Genomic DNA, 21,600 nt, shown 5'->3' on the forward strand with positions numbered 1-21,600 from the left:
GTCTAGCAGCTCAGGTTAATTTTGTCCTGATATTGAAATGTGCTTAACGATCTGAACACGTTTAGGTCAGGCTTTAAAGAGAAACAATGTCATCCACACGTTTAGCTCCCAGTCAAAACCAGCGCTGCCTCTCCACTCTGTCCCTCCCACTCTGTCTTCCACAGTCCACTCACATAGAGCTCCATTATCCCCCCTGATGGTACACTCCAGGCCCCTCTCCTGCTTACGGCTCCTTCCTCGGAGAAACATCGCACTGTTGTGGGTGCTAATCACGCTGAGCGGTTTAGTCTTTCATAAACAAAGTGTAAAAATTAGGGCCACACTAACAATCTGGTAATTCAGTAGCGATAGGCGGACGTTGCTGTTATTCTACTTCGGGGCGGATTATGAATGCGTGTGCGAAGCCGTTGCCCTCTTAATGATGGGTCTGTGATATTACAGCTGCTCACAATTAGCCAGGACTATCCCCCAGCCGCCACAGCTCCCCTACGTAAATAAACGGTAGGACCGGGGAGGCTGAGCGCAGTAAGCGCTGAAACAACACGGCTGATTTGGACATCTGGCGCGGTAATAGAAATGTGTCCTCTACACTTTGACGTAATGAATAGGGATCTAAGAGCTGTCTTACGGCGAGCGGGCCTCCAGCGTGCCCCCCAAACATCACTGCTTATTCTCATATTAGAGAGGGCTGGTGTTCAGGTAGGGGATGTGGAAACAAACTGGACAGATTTTTGATGTCTTGCTTTAATTTCAATCACAAAAAAAATCTAAAGTTTTGCACTGACATCGGAAACACACGATTAAAACTAAAAGAAAAACACTAGTTTTATATAGAGAAATATACTTTTTAAGGATGATAATTTATAACAAAGAAGAGTGTGTTACTAGGTGAAAAATTACTATTTGAAGTTAAAACATGAAACGCTGGCTGTGTTTCTATTGGCCATATAATTGTGCAATTTGATGAAAAAATGCCAATTTCGAAAAAACTTTTTTTAATTTTTATGTATGTATTAAAAAAGACTTAGAGCTAGGATGATCATGATGGTTGCATCAAAACTGGTTTATTTTGCAAAACTGAAATGGAAACATGATCAACAACCAGATGGTGCAAACCGCGAAAAAGAAGATGACAGGATGATATTTTTTAATGACTTATCATGTTAACAAAGTTATTCACGTGTTTTTAATTGCAAAATTGTTGGGGGTTTTTTATAATACTGACGAAGTTTTGTGCAAAATGTTAACATTCAGACAGTTCCTTCAAAAATTACAAATTCTCCCCGGAAACTCCGTCCTCAGGGTGAAACATGGTGGCACTAATGTCGCGCTGTCATGCTGTGTCACAGAGAAGCCAGTCAAATTTGATGGGCAGACAGATGGAGCTCCCTATGAGAACAGATGAAACCCTGTTGACTTCAGGCTGCAAAAGACTTCAGACCGGAGAGGAGAGTCGCCTTCCAGCACCGCAACCAAAGCATCAGAGTCGGAGTAACCACGGAACGGCTCAGGTCAAACAAAACTCGTGTGGTGAAAAGTGAGAATCTGGTGCGACACACCTCGTCCAATTTGACTGAGCTCGAGGTTTTACGCAAAGAAAAATGGATAAAAAGAAGCAGCTGGTAGTGAGAAACTGTGAGGGACTGCAGCAAAAAGCGGGTATAAAAAATTGTGACTCAGCGTTGGGGTGGATAAATGGATGTATGAATGCCACATTTCTCAGATTTATGTATCATTTTTCCCATCCATCTACCCGTTTGCTTTCTCTTAATCCGGGGTCGAGTAGCAGAGGCAGCAGACTAAACAGAGACGCTCAGACTTTCCCCTCTCCAGCCAACTGGACCGGTTCCTCTGGGGGAATCCCAAAGGCTTTTCAAGGCCAGCAGAGAATTTTCTATTTTTCCCTCCATTCACAATTATAGACTGCTTTATATTGGGGCACCACATAAAATCCCAATAAAATACTCTGACGTTTGTGGGGCTACCACAATAAAATGTGAAAAAGCTGTATAAATTAATTCTACATCTAAGCGAGAAGAAATGGCTTCTGTTTTTCATACATAATTGAAAAGAATCTCAAAACAAATGTCTCCCTGCATTCATAACAGGAAAACTGTGAGTCTCTAAATATAACTTGCTTATTGGTATAAAAAGTACAAACTTTGCAATAACAGGTTGGGATTTTGCGCCCGTGTCATCGGCTTCACTCCTCCTCCTCCGTAACCCGTCTGAGGCAGACTGGTTGAAGTCATCAGTTGTTTTCTGACTTGGTGTGAGAAACACTTTTTGTTCCTATAAACAGGAACCTAATTTCAGCTTAGAAACCGATTTGTCAATGTGAGATTTAACAGATAGATTTTTATCAGTCAGAATACCTAAATATTTGCAGCATCTGACAACTTCAATTCCAACCAGTTGAAGAGATGCTGTGGGATACCGCTTATCAGTCAGCGACATGTCAAGCAGCTTTATTGCGTCTAGATGTTTCAGCTTAACAAGTTGCAATTTTTTTTTTCAAAATATGTTTGATATTATCCACAGAAAAGTCCTTAAATAGTTACGCTCCACAGGAAAATGACCCTAATAACACCGAATCGCTAATAGATAGCCGTTTCTGTCTGAGGTGAAATGGAGAAATGTCCAGGGTTTGTGACGTCCACACGCCGTCCTGCACAGGATTAAAGGGATAGTTCACTTTTTTTTTTTTAAGTAACACTGTGACGTTTCTATCAATGACGGTAGATGCACCACTATACGTTTCTAGCAGAACAAAGTCCACACTTGTGCTAACTGTGGTTTTGATTTCCTCATCAGCTGTGACTAATCCAGTCTATGATATGAGCATTTTCTCTTTAATTTGCCTTTAAACTACTGAAATCAACTGAAGCTGTCGGTTCCTTTGACTCGCCATTTGCTGCTTTTCAACTACAATTTATCTCTAAAGTAACAACTGGTAATAATTACATATTTCACAGAACCTCACTAAATAATAATAATAATAATAATAATCTGAAAGATCGCTTTAACCAGATGGGAGAAAACGGACAGACTCAGGCTTCCAGGTGTAACTCCCAAAATGTGTTGATCTTAAACAAACCTTTTCACATTTTCTCTTTTAATCTAAAACATCATGCTTTCTTTTTAAAACGTACTTTCAATTCATTTTTTTATTGTGCTAGAGTTTAAGATCTTACGCTGACACAACATGGGAGCCTTGAACATTTCAAACGTTTTGGCACGTCGACGTTTTCAAAAAATAATTCGCTCCTCCTCGTCCGTGTTCTCTTACGCCTCCGATACTCATCTGGGTCACTCGAGCCAGAGATTTTTTGCCAAAGCCTCTCTCCTTCACTCTGGTGATCGGTAATCAGTCTGCTTTGATGCATAGTTGTGTAACCTTGACTTTCAAGATAAAGTTGCACCTATCCATTGGAAAGGTCAGGACCAGATGTTAATTAACCAAGAGGGAAATGAACTAATGGGGGTTTTCGAGTGGCATTTAACGAGACATCTAATCCAATGGAAAGAACAGTCACAGTATCACGTTTTTTTATTTGGTGTACAGTTCCTGGGCCCTTTGATGGCAGACATGAATGTGTTAAACTATAAAATCAACAGTTTTAATTAAAAAAAATAGACTCCTAAATTTATTTTTTAATGCAATGAGTCCCACAATTTTTTTTTTGTTTTATAGCGAATAGCATGAAACGTAAAAAATGTTATGCAAAAAAAAAAAGAAGAAAAAAGTGACACATTTATTATTTGCACATTTTGAGCCCCTATGAACCTTACAGAGTGCAGACAAAAACAGTTTAGTTTATATTTATGGAAATTCAACATCAACTGTTTGTAGAGGAAGACTGGAGAGCGAGCACTGCAAACTCTGAAGAGGGCAAAAGGGAAACCCACATCCTGTTATCTGTCACTAAACTACCATATTAATAGCTGTTAATGTTCCCTACACCCCCAATTAACTTCAAACTGTGACTGCCACTTTGTGCAGTTTTGATCCCGTCTGCCTGAGTGGCCATGCCTGTCGCCGTATAGCTAGTCGCATATGTGTTTGTATATGCGAGCGTTTACAGAGGGCTGAGCACGGGCTTTGAGAGCTAACGTGGCATGCAGGGCACATGTCCTCAACAGGAAGCTGGCAGTTGCACAACGCCAAACTTTGCAAGTGCATTGAGCGAGTTCAGCTAACTACAGGTGATTAGCATGATGCCAAGCCGAGTGTCACCTGTTCTTTCTCCTCCCGTGGCTCCTATCAGGTTCAAAATGATGCCTCTATTTTGCGGCTTCGCCCTGCCTGACAGGGAGTGCTCACCCTCTCCAAAGAGTCCCCCCAAATGTGTCTTTATTGTCGCCTCTTTTCGGCGTTTATCTTCGAGTTTCTGCCCTCCGGCGTGTCTCCGTTCCCCCTGTGGTTTTTACATGCGTGACCCTTGTATCACCATCTGGTCCACATTGGGGGCTGCCACTGTCATCTGCTGACAATTACTGTCACCTGCACACTGTGCAATACGATAAACACATGCTGCTGTTGGTGGCTTGCTGCAGCATTTTGCAATGTTTCCTTAAGCCTCCATAGAAGTGGTGTATGAGAGAGAGAGAGGGGTTGGCTAGTCAGTTGGTGGAGGCAGCATCCAGATGCTGAGCTGAAACTTGTTTTTCAGTTTTAGAGGCCCACCAAATCAAACTTAATTCAGTTACAATAGTTCGAACTAAAACGCTGTTGTTTATAAAGTGGATGCTCAGGGTTGTCCGTAAGTTTCTTGACTTTATGAAGAATCTATCGTTGCTCAATAATATCCAGAGTTTCCACAATAGTCTCCACACAAACCAGCCTTCTTTATCAAGTTGTTTAGCATTTTCAAATCCAGAAGTCCAGACATATACAAAATAGGTCAACTATATAATGTAACAATTTATTAATAGAACAGCTTCCTTTCCTGTAGTAAAAACATATCATATCGCCGTAAACTTGTAAGGAAGGCAACTATTTCCTGGAAGTGGTGAAAGCTAACAAGCTAAGCAGCCTCGCTGCTAGCCTTTAGCTGCTTAGCTTGCTAACTACTCTGTGTAAAACCAGGTTCTCAGTAGATTTGACAGACAGACCATAAAAATTTACAATTGATATGTACTCTGAAGCATAGTATGTTTGATGCTACCGCACAACTGATGCTAAAATTCAAAAGCTTAGTCTTTTCTCCGCTAAGCTCGAGCGACACGGCAAGTCGCAGCCCATCTGGACTAGTAAAGCCTTGGCACAAATAATTTTAACACTGCATAGAAACAAGGATGTTATTTAGCTAAACAAAATAGCCCTACTCTCCTGTTGACTGTTAATATTTGGCTCACTTGGCTGACATTTACGCTCCGAGTTTGTTTTAAAATGTTAAAATTAGCACAAAATATGTGATTGGCTAGCTTGATCTTTTACCACTATTTAATTTCCAATCATTTCATTTTCACATGATATGTTCAAGTGCAAAACAAGCAAACAAAAAAAAAACAACTATTTTAGATCACTGGTTTTCAAAACAGTTTTAATTAATGCACTTAATTAAATGCAACAGCTTCAGTCCTAATATGCTGCATGAGTTGTGGATGATTCTATTCAACTATTCTTTTTTTTATGTAGTTTATAAATGTGAAATGTTGCAGGTTTCTAAATGAACTCTAGGATTGAAACCTAAGACAAACATATAAAGTTAAACTAAAACCTTATAAATAATTAAAGGAATTTTTTTTAAAAAAGTGTTCGTTTTTGCAGGGTCTTAGGGGAAGTCGGTAGGTTGGATTCATGGGAAAAAAAACAAAAACAAGACAAGGATTGACAGAAGAAACTTGAGTTAGTAGATCGATACGTATTTAGTGTTTTTAGCTCACTGTTGTATCTCTTACAGCTTCCATTACAATTAACATGCAGCAAATTCTAGAAACTTTTAGGACTGGCTGTAACTGCTTTACTCACAGAAGAGTTGACATCACCGCAGAGCAGACAGGCTGTCACTCGTACAACGGCGATCGAAGTCAGTGACTCGATGCAATTTGCTCGGTTTCCTTAGATTGGAAACATTTTTTTTTTTTTTTTTACCAATTTAAACTGAACTCGTCTACATTGTTTTGATAACTAGGATCAATGTGATACGATTGTAATTGACTCAGAATTTCTGTGTACGATTGGACTAAATTGACATTTTTTGTTTGTAAAATACCTAATTTAGCATTTTCTTCAAACTCACAGCAGTATGACATCTTCACACATCTTCACACCGTCGATGACAGTAACATTAACTTCTCAGGATTTAATTTCTGAGACGTCCGGAGTATCCCTCTAATATTAATGACACTCTCCTACATCCCCTGTTTGTCATTACTGCCGTAATTTTCAAGTCGAGGCGCTGAGGAATTCCCATAAACATGTTTATGTGTCTAAATCACTGACCTTTACTTGCACAGGAAATCCATCTCTGCTGATACGCAGTATCTCAGTGATAAATACTTCCCTTCAAATATTTATAATGGGATCTGGAAACCGCAAGAACATAATAGTTTAAATTAGGCCCATCAAAGCCAAGAGCCTTGCTATACAAGATCCAATTTTTGAAGTTTATGATACTCGTTTCACACGCTGTGGTGGGTTAAGAAGACGGGGCTGCGGGGGCGCGAGGGGGAGAGAAAGAAAACCTCCGGAGTCAAAGGTTGTAATCATAATAATTTAATGATGGCTGTATCCTTTTTGCAGTAAATCCTCCCAGCCAGAGAATATAGCTTTGCCTCAGTTAGGAGGTTTATCTTCCCGTTACTGAGTCACTATATCTACTAGTGACGGACAGTTATTTGACACTCGTCGGCAAATTAAAGCCCCTGCTGTAAAAAATAAAAATATAAAACGCAACGTGAAGCTGGGCAGTCTATGTTTGTTTAATTTAATAAGTGTGGATATTCATGTTTCATGGAAAACATAAATACAATGAAGTGAACAGTTATTTTTTGTATATGTTTTAGGCTGGCAAAAGTCACAATTGAGCAAATTCCTACTTTTACATTTATTTTACAGTTTCTATAATCACTGAGGATTACGTGCAGTTTTCTTGCTCGTCTCTTTCTAAGGTGGTTGAAATGCTAAAAACATAAATCATTCTTGCTTTTTATGTCTCAAACATTTTCTTCAAAGAATCTCGATTCTGAGTACAAATGACCATTCTAGGTATCCGAGATTTTAAGCCTTCTTTTCTCTTTTAAAACAAGACAAAGAAAGGGGGATATCTCTTTTATTTGAGCAGAAATAGGAGGCAATTAGGCATATGCCAAGTTTTGCACTCCCAGCAGTTAACGGTTAGCCATTTGTTGCATTCCTGATTATAAAATGCTTCAGTCTTCTCTGTCACTTTGTCACTGATTGGTTTTCTGCCGAGTACATAAAATCTGGGGTGTAATGGTAAACAAACAAACAAAAACCGCTACCTAAAATGCTTCCTTACACACAATTTAAAACGGTTGATGTGCCTTTAATTCTTTCATAACTCAGATGCTCAAGCACGGATACGAAAGTGTCAGGCTTAAAGCACACACACCTTTCCAGCTCTGCCCATAAATTTGGAATGAGGCTGAGATGGGGGCTTTGTGACGGCTTGTTGTCTTGAAGCCCCTTTGTGACGAACTTTACAGTATGATTAGTTTTATACTTTGACTCACAACCACTGTTCAGGGAAATATTAATCACTTTTCATCAGACAGGTTAAGATCAGGTTTGTTTTGTGGAGGTTGCATGTTCTCTGTGCACTTTCCAAAAAAAGTAGATTTTAAATTGATCCTAAGTGTATCTGTACGCCTGTCCGTCTCGTGCTCCAGTTGTTTAGTGGGTCTCAAAGGTCTTCAAAGACCAGGCTCTGTCCACCCTGGACCCTGATCACAGAGATAGATGGTGTTCACTGCAGAAACACAAAGTGTTACCAAGCATTTTTGTCCAGTTTTGATCCAGTTTCTATTGCAAATACCTTAGCTAGCTTGAAATAAGCCAAAACTTACTTACAGGTAAGTTTTAACAAGACATAGAGGCTTGTTTAAAGTAAATAATTCCTTAATGTTGATGAAAAAGTACGAGTTCCATTGGCAGATTATTTAGCTTATGACACGACATTTTTCTAACACTTTCTCATCATTATTAAGGAATTATTCACTTAAAGCAAGCCTTTATGTCTTGACGAAAAGCTACTTTTAAGTTAGTTTATCTTATTTCAAGTGCAATAAGATATTTGCGCTAGAAACTAGACCAAAATTACTTGGTAAGATTTTGTGCTTTTACCGTATTTATAAAATTGTGGCAGCCACAGCTGCTAAAGGGCATTCTTTAGAAACGTCAATGTTTTGATCCATCTTCCATCCACTTTTTCTTTCTTTACTTTCTCATAACACCTCACATTTTCTATTGGGCTCCAAAGAGAAGCACATAGTAGCACAACATATTAGCGCGACACAATTAAACTTGAATTTCATCAGAGCTTTTTCATAACAATTGAATACCCCGGAGAAAAATGCTGCTGATTGGTGTCCCTAAACTGTCCCCAATGGTTTAGGGAGCAGTTGATAATTGTGAGCGGAATAGATGCGTATATCAAATAGTTTACAAAATGAAGCCAGCTGTGTTTCCCCTGCATACTGTGGCTTCCTGACACGCACCATTAAACCTTATTAGCCACTTCCTTAATCTGAGATCCTCCTCACCCCATCTTCCACCCCTCATATTAACATTTTCTGTTCCCCCAACTGGAAATTATTTGCTTTATTGTAGAGTGTCAACGTCCCGTTTTAGTTTTTTGACACGACATAATTGGCACTTTAGAATCTAATCATGGACGAGAGCTGCGTGATTGCAGTCTTTTATGCGGAGATCTCCGATCACTCCGTTGTGCGCGCATCCCTTTGGGCTCGACGTGTGCGCTTCTCTCATCTGTGACGCCTGCGATGGTCGGCGTACCTTCTCTCCCACAGGTCCCCTCCTCAGCGCGACGCTCACAAGCCATTAGATTTAAAATGACTCATAAAGAATCAATTACAAATGATAGAACAGAACCTAGGAATATCATAAAGGGGGTGTTGCGTGCTTCGCGAATGACTCGTGAACAGATGTTGGCGCGCACATAACATGTCAGATGCATTATTGTTTTTACAGAGACATTGCCAAAAGAATGCAGGAGATAATTACTGCAGTGCTTTGATGGAACAATCATTTCTTAAAATGCAGGAGGAAGAGTAAACCGTGACTGGAATAAGTATGACGGCTCGGGAAGTTTACAGTTCATCGTTGGCGGTACACGAACAGTGAGGGCAAGCATGAAATAAGACATGAAAAAATATGGATGACAATGCAACTCCAGGCAAAACAGCATGAGATCACTAATAAGTTATTTACTTAAAAAAAAAAAAGTTTAAGAAACATCGTTGTAATTGATTGAACAAAGGTTTTACTTTTTCAGCTGTAGTAGAGAATAACGGTTTAATGCTTAAAAGAAGTTATGTAATCATCATGGTATCAGCATTTTCTTTATTCTGCACAACTATAATTATGCAACTGTGTCCGCAGTTAAAAGGAAGTGCTTACCAAAGAAGTTCATAAGTTTTTTTTTGGCTTTTTTTCCCCAAAGTTGACTGATCAGACGCTGGAACCACTTCAACTAACTCCTTCTGATTTAGAGGAGCAGTGGCCCCAATCCACGCTCACCATCCTATTTCTCTTACTGCGCCCTGAAACTCTGCTCATCTCAGCAGCTTGCGTGCAGGATCTTGAGCCATATCTCAGCACATAGAAAATCGGGTTGGAAAATTGGAAAATCAGGATCTTTGCTCTTTGGCTCAGTTCTTTCTTCATTATGACAGGCGGCAGCAGCACCCATATTGCTGCAGACAGATGCAGTGACTTGTGGGTTGTACACAAACTCCTACCTTCTGAGTCACTGTAGTGCATGCTGAACATCACATCATCTGCAAAAAGCAAAGTTGAGACACTGAGATCTCAATACACCAGAGACCCGTATCTCAATGACTTTGTGCTAAGATCCCCTCTATGAACATCACAATCAGGATTAGTGACAAGAAGCAGCTGTGATGGAGACCAACATGCACTGGAGCTCGAGCTCTGAGACAAAATAACTACTTTTGTTCAAAGCTGACCTGAGTTTAGCTTGAGAGACACAAGTCCTTATCGGTAACTAGGTCATTAAAAGTTAAAAACATCTGTCTGTGTAAACATCTCATGTTACAATATGGACATCTGCACCTTATGGACAAGTGCAGCCTATATACATGTACTTTTTCTTTAAAGTTTTTTTTTTCTTTTTTTTCTCCTCAAAGTTAGATGGTACTACTGATGTTCGATTGTGCCGGAACATCTTCACTTGATGCCTTCCACTCATTGCATGAGTGCTACCTTTTTATTTTAGATGAAAGAAAAGGTCTCTGAGGGTTGGGTTGACAAAAGGTCTTCATTTTGGGCTTTTATTGTCTAAAGAAGTTGAAGTAGTACAAACAAAATCATAATAAAATATTGCATGCACTGCAAAAATACAAAATCTCATCAAGTATTTTTGCCTAGTTTAGAGTGCAAATAAAGACAAAACTAACTCACAAGTAACTTCAGCAAGTTAAAGGATCATGTTTAAAGTTAATAATAATTCCTTAATTTTAATTAAAAAGAACTTGTTCCATTGGTAGATTATTTCACTTATATCGAGACATTTTTCCCCACAAGTGAAACAATCTGCCAATGGATCTAGTCCTTGTCATCACGATCCAGGAACCATAAGCCGTCTTCACATCTATAAAACACACATGGACAAACAAACTCCTGTTACCGACTCATATCATCTGTTACCTGGCCAAAAAACATAATTTATCGACAGACGTGACAAATTTGCAGTGTTATACAAAAACATCAAAGCAGAATACATTTTCTTCACAGCCTTGTTTCGGGGAATGTTTACTTCCAGAACCATCTGCTTCTCTACTTTATTGACAAGAACACTTTGCAGGATACACACGATGCCAGCCACTCTCTGTTATGGAGTACTGTATTAGCAGAAAGCCACTGTTTCATCTTCTAACATATTATTTTCCCGTGTGCTCCGTAGGGCCTCTGTGTCTTTGAAAAAGAACAGTCTGATTAATGTGTAACTTTACGATATCGAAACACATATCCCTTCTCTCTTTGTCTTAGAGGACCCTCGCGTGTCCTTGAAGCTTCGCGAAGTGTGATTTGTAAATGAGATAGGTGAGTATTACGGACCCTTGGTATTTCTCTTGGCTCCCTACGATCAATTAAAGCGCGACAATAATAAATGTATACATTTAGAGGGATTTCGTCGTGGTGACAAATGATTTTACCCTTGAGCTATTGACATTGTCTGGGAATAAGCCGTCTCCACCCCTGTTGTGTATTCTGTTGGAGGGGCCCTTCCTCTGCTTGGGGAGTGTGTTTGGAGGGGGGGGGGAGACACAGCAGACACATATTCATCATCAACATCTGCACAACAAGGCGACAACACACACACACACACACACACACACACACACGCACACACACACATCCACATTAAAATAGATTTTCTTACTCAAGCACCACTTGAGTAAGAGTTCAGCCTTGTTGCATATTCATTTACAAATCAAAAAGAAAATTGAGATTCTTTGCTAAATATGTTTGTGTTTTTTTACAGGAAATATTTGTCTGACTGTGTTGCTCACTGATCCCATCTTCAGACTGAGGTAATTGGATCCCCTGTAGTCAAGTGAATGATGATTGTGAGCACTCTTATTAAGTGGGATGAGAAAATTGAAGACTCGATGTCGTTGCATCTTATTTTGTTGTGTGGGTGACATTTTCTTTGCTCATTAACTCCACAACTCAATTTTCAAATGTTTGCTCCATTCCTCCATCTCCATGGCCGACGGATTAACTCTTTGCAGCTAAGAAAGAAAGAAAGAAAGAAAAATAAAAGGAAACTATACCGTAATCCTCTTCGGGTTTTATTCATGGCTTTGGTGTGTTACTAAGTTCATATGATTGATTTGGTAGAGGGTACAATGGGATTGTAGTAATAGAAGTCATTAAGTCGAAGGGGCTCTAATATTACCAATTTGCTATTCCCTGAATAATCTATCAATTGGTGAGATATTCTTCAAAAAGTGTGGGGGAGGGGGTGGTTTGTGAGCAGGTGACACATTTAACATATTTCAATAACGTCATTTTCATGTGAGGCAGGTCAGGCTGTGAGTACAAAGGGCAATAGTGTTGGAGTATGTGAGCGGAATCAGGGCATATGCTAAGCAAATCAATAAAACATTAAAGGTAGCATGCAGAGAGCAGCCCATTTGGTACCTGTCTGCCAAGGGCAATGGTCTAGCCACTCAGAAAAGAGAGAAGGATTGGAGTTGCTGGGCTTGAGGAATGCTCTGGCACTAACATAATTGGAAGGTAGTTGCCTTATGACTGCAAATTGGGTTTTGCGCTTCATCAATAGGCATTTTGACAAGCGGCGTCCATCACGGTGAATCTCACTCTTTGCTGAGCCGAGCAGAGACAGAAACGTCTCAATAATTACATTAAATCTCTCCATCTCATCCACCCCCAGCAACCTCTTCCTTATTGTTGAACAAGAAAAGCAATATGGTATAATTAGGTTTGATTGGGATGGTAGCGGCAGTGGCGTTGGTAGCGGGTGGTGTGGGTGTTTTGGGGGGTGCGAAGAGGGGGGATTCAGTGCGTTTCCGGTGAGATTTGCAGATGAATAGGGTTGCCATAGCGACGCGCATCTGTGTCCACCGGTGCATTAAGGATAAAGCAAGGCACGTGGGTGCGTTGGACAACACGCAACATCTGTTAAGTGAGAGCATGCCAGGCGTATTGACACTGACCCGCTGTGGCAGATGAGCTAATGGTTCTTAGATGCAGATATGCGCCGGTTATTGATGACCTGCTAGGAGATTCATGCAGAGGGTTCCACCTGAGAGCTGAGTAAAAATGAAGCGGCGTAAACGTCTCGCCTCGGTTCGGATTCGCTGTTTTCTCTCTCTCTCTCTCTCTGCATCTTGATTATCACGGTTAGACTGTAGAATCTCTATGATTTTTAATTTTTTTAATTGTAATGTTAAGATTGGCAATATTTACAATCATAACAGTTTTAAGATTGTAAATGTGTAGCTCTAGTTTAAATGGGATTGAGAGTGAATGCCTGAGCCAAAGTGTCTGCTCGTCGATTTGTGTGACATGAGCAAAATTCAACTTAGCATGTAAGTAGCAGCAAATGCTCTTTTTTAATAAGCAGAAGGTCTGAAATAAGAAATACAATAAAGTTAAACTGAGACTGTAGTCATTGTTATTGTTTACATGCATGCTAATTGTTAGCAAAGCCAACGAATACCATGAGGCATCTACAATCTATTTTTCTTAATTTGTCTTTGAGCAACAATTTAAGCAGGTATTAATTGCATTAAGTGTGGGTTTTATGCTCATTTAGCTAAAAATACTGTTTTTTAAGGCAATTGCAATTGAACAGCTTCTCTCTCAAAGGTCTTGACTTACATGATGGACATATTTTCTGAAGTTGAAGTTGCCTACATCGATGGAAAAATTCTGTTTCCACCTGCTTGCTGTGTTTCCCCAAGACAAGAGTTAGCAGGGCTCAATATGTTTTGCATTGATGTTCTATATTTTTACAGACTTATTTCCTTTATAGTGTATTCAAGATCATGTTGAACGAATAGAAGGTATTTCCATTTTCAGGCAATGCTGTGTGAAAGCGAACGACACCAGATGAAAGAAGGAATTTTGGTCCCCAGTCAAACCAAGTCTACTGGACGACGAGGTGTGAAAACCCCCTCAGTCAGTAAGTCAGCCAGTTTGTGAAAACAAAGACACGATTTCATGAATTACACAATTTTCGGTGATCATTTCAAGTAGTAAGTCTACGCTCTAATCGACTCTAATCATTTCTGGTTTTAAACTCCAACTTCTCAGACATTTGAACGCACCATCTGTCAGCACGGGGGTTAATGCTAGGAACTACTTTGAGGATTTTCTTCTGGGTTTGTAGCTTAAAGTTTCTGCCTTCATATCTCGCCTGGCAAATTTAGGTTGTGAGACAAACTGTAGTTCAATCTGAAAAAATCCTAACCTCTTTGTCTCGTGAGATCTCGACATGAAATCCCATCACAGTCCTTGCAAGTTTGAAACAAGGAAATTATTATTTGTCGCTCACTACTCTCACTCATGAACCCAACAGGTGAGCAATAAATATCATCAGCATCGTGATGTGCCATCTTTATTAAAATATAACCATACTCTTCCTCTGTACATAGAAAACTTACCAAGGCTGTTGCAGAATATTTTCAGTGGAAGAAATCGGCTTGCACAACTTTCAGCACCGTCACGAAGAGGAAACGAAAAATTAGTTTGGCAAGTGGGAATGTTTGGTGGAAGACTGCATGAGGACGGATGAATCTCTGGAAAAAAGGAAAATGAAAAAGATGGATGGACTTGTTCCTTAATGTTACACATCTCTGAAGAGGGAAGCAGAAATGGGAGACATTTAGTAGACCTTTTCACGTAGCGAGTGCTACAAGCCCCCCCCCCGTCTTTGTGTCCACTTCGTATAAACACTGGATTAGGCAAATAAAACAACAGGAAGTATATGACAGAGCAGCTTTGTTTGGTGAGCAGTTTGATGTGTCATCACATTTGGGTTATGGACATTACTCCCCCTGTTTTTGTTTTCAAATTTTGTAAACTTTTTTGCGGGAGATGTACACAGATAAGTGGATGTTTGGATTGCTGCTTGTTTAGTCATCCAAGCGTCTGTTATTGCAGTCATAATGAAAGGCCATAATTACAAATATCATTTCCACGGGGGGAGGGGGGGGGGGGGGGGGGACACACGCAACATGCAATAAGGACGATGGAGATGACACACCGACATAACCCGCTCAAGACAATTCCTATTCCTCCTGCATTTCAAAACTAAAGCAAGTATTTTTCCTCCGTTACGCAACCCCCACGGCTCAGGTCTCGTAAAAGTTTCGGCCGGTTGCCATGTTGGGTTTTCCTGTACAGGAATCACCACGAGGGGGCGGGGGGCGGAGGGGGAAGGAAAAAGTAAAAACAATTATCCTGCTATTTTGGGGGCATATTTCTTCAAAATTGGACAAGTCTGGGGATCTGTAATAAACCTAAGTGCTGGAATGAAGAAAAACCTCCTTTTAAAGGCGTCCACCTTGGGGAGCATGCCACTGAAAATCCCGCGGCTCTTTTTAATACATCAAAGCGGCAAATTAATCCTGAATACAGCACATGTACAGGCAGGTAAATGAAGACAAAGCCACGGCGGACCTGGGCTACATGGAGCTTATTACAGGCCCTTGATAAACTCAAACTCAGGCCTGACAAATGGCTTATAGGGAACTGTGGGATAAACGTGTTCTTTATAAGCCTGTCACTTTCTGAGGCAGGGGGAAGCGGGAGAAAAATGGAGTTCAGGCTACAAAGTCTGTCTTTACCGTCTAACTGTACGCCGTTATTTTCCCCTTCCCTGATATAGATGACGACATATTTATTTATTATTGAGTGAATGAGGAAAGTGGAAGAAGAGGAAAAAATTAATTGAAAACTATACAAATTGGTTATTTTTCTCCTGTTTTTTTCTCGCTCTGTGACTAAGCCTTTACTCGCTGTCGTGACAGAGGGAAAGGGAAACCGTGTTTTGGAAGATTATGGTTGGGGGCAGTGAGTCAGGAACGGCTGATGTGAAACTCCAGGATGTCAGAATTGTCAAATGGGGTCGCTAATTGCTGTAATTATTACGTTTTATCTGTTGCATGATGAGTCAGTGGGCAGGTCGCCGATACGGGATGAACAACCCGCATTTTAGGTTGCAGAAAAAACAAAAACAAAAGAAGGACTTTGGATGTATGATCTCATTGACAGCTTCGCATTGTTTAACAGACTCAAAAAAAAAAAAAAAGAACACTAAGCAGCGATTTTAAGAAACGCGGAATATGATGAGCCCGAACAGCTGCAGCTGTGGATTCAGTTTCTTTCTTCTGAGATAAAAGAGAAAACAGCATTAGTCTCTTTTTTAAAACAAAAATCGAGCAACACGACTTTGAATTCTTGAATGCCAGTAAAATATGAAGTGGCTGGTATTTTAATGCAAAACTTTTGACCTGTGGAAAATTTTTAACGAACTGTTTCCTGTGATCAGTGCGGATGTAATTATACGAATACTCAAAGTTAAAGCTGCCATGTAACTTTTATAAAAATACTTTTTTATATATTTATCAAAACTGTCATTATGTCATTAGAGTATGGTACGAAACCCATAATCTGTGGGAAAAAAAACAAGTTCCTCTGCCTTCTCTCAGTGCTAACGAGAAACAACCAATCAGAGCCAGGAGGCGGGTCTTGGCGCTGCCAATCATACCCATTTGCGTGCTGCTTACCTTGCCTCCTCCCCCTTTTGCTCTGTGGTATGAAACAGCTTCTTCTGGTAAGGCAGAGTCTGTAGTGAATGCTAAGGCTAGTTAGCATGGCCACAGATAAACGATTTTCCTGTAGTGGTAAGTTCTTTCTCTACCATTAGCACATTTAGCAACACGTTCACGAGGTTGACTGACAGCGACAAGATCCTCCTCCTGGCTCTGATTGGTTGTTTTTGGTCAGGAGCGGTGCATCTTTTCACGGATTATCTGTCTCATGTTCTGTATGGCAATAGTTTTAACTAGTATGCAAAAAAAAACAAAAAAACATTTTATTTTATAAAGCAGCTTTAAGAAGTAGCCATAGAGAAAACTTTGCAACAGAAAGGGTGCTGGTAAGTGATAGTGCTTTTGCTCAGCCACGGTCAACTGAAGTCAAACAATTACATACAACTAAACACATTTCATATTTGCCCAAAAAAAAAAAAAAGCCTGAGTGTTTTTTATTAACTGGCAGCTATTAAGTATTATTGGATGAGTCCAAAGAGCCACTTTTGAAAAACATGTCAGGTTGATTATTACTCAAACCCTAAACGGCGATTAAATTCAGACGTTGGTACGGCTCGTGAAAGTGGCGCACCGTAATGATTTAATATGCGATGCAAATATTTGAATCAGGTGTTTAATGTCTAGGGTTCTTTAATTTAGTGCCTCTGAGTGCATGAGCAAATATTGATGAAGACGTACCGAAGAGGTGACATATTTATTTCCCAGCAGGGCCGGGGAACAGTGCAACCCCCCAGAGATTGCTTCCTTTTGATAGCGAGCTCTGAAAGCTTCCTGTCACTTAGTGCAGTTTGACAGCATCATTGCTGCGATCATTGATCTGTTTGCTCGAGTTTGCATTATTAAGATGACAACTGGCGCGCACACGAGGGTGCGTGTTGGGCCACGTGTTTGTGTGCGTATCTTCACTGTAATGCATGTCTCTGATCCATTATAACCCGATTAGATTCCCTCCTCCTGGAAGCGCCGCGCTGTGACAGAGAGCATCATCTTTAATGGAGTTTGCGTGAAATTAAATTATACGAGCATCAATAAGCATAACATAATTCAGAAGAGTAAATGGGTTTAATTTATTGGAAGGCCGGGGCGTAATGGCACCGGTGTGTACGGAGTGGAGATGTAAGGGAGTAAGCTGGAACCGGCAGGTTCAGAGTGGGTTCAGCCTTGTGAACACGTGACGCTCAGCAACGCTTTCACTGGTCTGGCTATGAAGAGTTTCCAAAGTATTCACATCTCATGAAGTTTTCCACTTTTTGCTTAGTTACAACCAACCTTGTCGTTTATTGTTGGACTTTTATGAGGCGTATCAATGCGATACAGTCCATGACTGTGCAGTATAGTACATTTAAGCACCCATGCAGTTCAACGTGCTTTACATCATAAAAAACACAAGGACAAAGTGTCATAAAAACAACATACAGGCAACAATTGAGAAACCGGTGACAAACATTACATTTTGACGAGTGCCATCGTCAAAATCATCAATACACATCAAAGATAGTTCAGGAACTTCATTACCAAATTAAATACCTTATGTAGATTATATATTAAACTTACATTTCTGTATTAAAGTTTTCATTATTATTACTGATCTGATGTAAAATTTTAATTTTAAATGTGTTTTGATACAAAGATTGATGTTTGAAAGCCTTTTTTCTGTTAATTATGTTGATTTTCCACTTGCCACTATTAAAAACCCAACATTTCAAATTAGAATATTGCATCAGACCAATACTAAAAAAAATAATACAGACATGTGGGCTTATTAAAAATTATATTCAACACCTGCGTGAATGTTATTTTCAGAAGTTACTTTTAATCTGAAAGTGTGGAAGGTTAACTTTGAGCACGTAGAGATATGTGTACATGTGCCGGAGTGGTCCAGTTAAATCCTGAAACGAAATGGGAACATGTTGCAAAACTTGCAGAGAATGGGTCATTTTTTAAATTTCTTCACAGTAAAATGTATAAATACATAAAAAAAAAAAACTTATATAAAATCCACACTGATCTTTGTGGTCGCGACGTGACCATACGTGGAAAACTTCAGAGGGGGTGCGATTACTTTTGCGAGGCGCTGTATCTCACACGCGTGTTCAATATTTCAAGGCAGGAATTTGGAACAGCGGGAAACTGGCAGATTCTTCATCCACATGAGTGGGTAAAGAAAGTTCAACCTTTTATTAGAGAGGACTGTAATTTAATGGGCAGGGTGCGCACATGGACTCGGAGAGGCGCCCGAGAGATGTGAGACAGAGGGGGAGTGAAAAAGAGGAGGAGAGCTGGGTTGGGGGGGGGCGACAAAGACGAAGACAAAGATGGAAGTGAAAGACAGATGAAAAGACAGGAGAAGGTGTATTTAGGGCTGAACAGACTGGAGAGGAAATACGCTGAGGGACCAGGGCTCTCACTCTGTGTGTGTTGGTGTGTGTTTGCTGTGAAAAGCAGGATTTGATGGAGTGGCTCTTCAGCTGTAACAGTCAAGTGCATGATTGCCACATATGATGTTGTCATTTTGCGCCCCGACCTTTTCAGGGAAAGCTTTATTTCCCCCTCCACCACATTTTTTTTTTTTTTTTGTGTTGGTGGAGTGGAGGAGACGGAGGAGGGTGGGAGGTTAATAATCAAAAATGATCTGCTTCAGTAGAGCAGATAAATAGTGTCAAACACAGCTGGGACGGAGAGGCGCTGACTGGCCACCACAGAGCTAAATTGATGGTTGTAGCTGCCGAGGTGACGGGAGGCAAGAAAAAAAAAAAAAAAAAAGCCCGCCAAACCAAATCCCCTCTCCCCCTTTAGCCCCGCTCTTCGCTCTACTGTATGACACGGATAGACTTCTAGGTGTCGTATTTATTTTTCCGCTCCGTCGTTTTCGTGACGAGCCGCAGTCGGGGCGAGGCGGCGTGGACGTAAAGCGCCGCGTCGCCCCGCGGCTCGGGGTGACGGAGAGACTTCGGTTTACAATCTGAGGAGGTGACATTTTTATTCAATGTTTTTTTTTTTTCTTCTTCCAGTCAGGTTGGGGTGTAAGAAATGTCTCGCCACATCACTGCCCCTGTGTGTGAGGGATTATGTCATACTCAGAAACACACACACATATTAAAACAGCAAAAAGCCAACAAGCTGTTAGAAACATATGTCTCTGTCACATTTCTTTTTTTTCCTTTTTCCCCCCTGCGCTCCTCTCATCACAGGACTAGCTTTCTGAAAGATATACCGTCCACAAAAGCTGCTCCTTCTTTATCCTATAAATCAGTTTGTGTGGCAGATAAGAGGAGGCAAAGAAAAGCGAGTCAGTGTACTTTATCATCTTTCACTCCTCTGCCCTCCTCCGGCTGCCTGCTTTCTGGCACCAGATTTGTGGCCATAATCAAGAATAACTTACAGTATAATCTTGTTTGTTCCTTTCTTAAATGGAGCGATAACATCTCTCAGGATCAGGAGCAGAGAGGGAGGAGGGATGGTGTGTGTGCATGCGTGTGTGTGTGTTGGGTGGGGGGTTAGAATGGGAAAGGATGGAGAGGCTGTTGCACTTCTTTTCTTTATGTGGACGTCTTAAAGCAGTGGCGTTTATGACCAGCTGCCTGGCTGCTTGGACCAAAGAATTTACTCTCTCTCTCACACACACACACACACACACACACACACACACACACACACACACACACACACACACACGCATGGAAATCAGACAGTGCAGTCACAGGATGATCCAGAGGACGGGCTGTAATAAATATCAGCAATATAAGAGGTCAGCAGAGGTCGACTGGTGAGGACGATCTCCTGTCATAATTTGTTTAAGGCTCTGCATGAGATGGGTCAGGGTTACACATTCAAACAGGGTTATTATTGAAAAAGCCAAACAGATTTTTTGTTTTGTTGAACAGTCGCAGCTGCAAACTGGGTTTCTAAATTCTTCCGGAGAGCCGTGCGGCCATGATGATTGGTGATGGTTATCTTATTAAATACACCAACAATCAATAGTAAAGGCTAAAGCCTGTTAAATTGGTTTAGTCCAAGTTTTTGACTTGTGTTGGAAAATGCACTTTCAGGTTTCAATTTGGGCTGAAAGCATTATTGCTTTTGTTCGAAGCAAGATAAAGATTTTTTTATTATTATTTATCTCTCAGATGAGTCAAATAATTTAACTACTAGATGAGTTTAAATCAGAGTAAAACATTACAGTTTTAAAAAATATAAAAAAAATGCTTAAATGCTTTATGTGAAGGGAATAAATAATAAACTTAATTTTAAATGAGCTATGGTGTTATAATAACTTAGACATTAACAAAAGTACAGCAAAATACTATATACATGATTTATAGACACAAAAAAGACATTTTAATGATACCTTGATACCAAAGATAATTTATTCAAATCATATAGGCAATCATATTCGAAAAAATGTTTTATTGTGGAGAAAGACTGAGATTTTGAAAACGTGTCTCCAAGACTCTTAGTGTCACAAATAAGTGAATGGCGAACATTAACCTTTAGTAGGTTAAAGGTAGAATGTAGATCCTTATCTTTACTCTGGAAAAAGTGTTCAACATTTGCAGATTCAGTGTTTCATGACTGCCAGAGGTTGAAGACGCAACAGGATAATACGGAGCATCTTTGCTGTACTCTGTGCAGCCTTCCTGTTTCCTGCTTTAAGACTTGTTCTCTCTCCTGCACCTTGAATGCTACGTGGACTTTATTCACGTAGCAGTATGTTGTAGAAGTTAGTTAAAAAAAAACTGCTTCTTTAATATCTGTTCTTTCTCTCTGACTTCATTTTTTAGGCACCTCATCAGTACTGAAAAACTGCGTCACGTATTCTTCACTCAGTGAAGCAACCACTCACTGTCAGAAAAATCAAACGCTGCTTTGCCTGACCGAATGTTTGATGTTGTGTCCGGCAATGTCACTGACTGACAGGAAGCAACAAATAGACAATGAATTGAATTCTAAAAACTTCAAGGTATCAAATAAGAAGTCATTCTTTGAGGTGCTAGCACTGCCAGTCGTGTCACTGCGTCCGGGTGAAATGCATCACGTGCTATGGTGCATTTACTGATCAGGAAA

Source organism: Poecilia mexicana, unplaced genomic scaffold, assembly GCF_051168715.1.
Source record: "Poecilia mexicana isolate PSO_F unplaced genomic scaffold, ASM5116871v1 scaffold_16, whole genome shotgun sequence".
Lineage (NCBI taxonomy): Eukaryota > Metazoa > Chordata > Actinopteri > Cyprinodontiformes > Poeciliidae > Poecilia > Poecilia mexicana.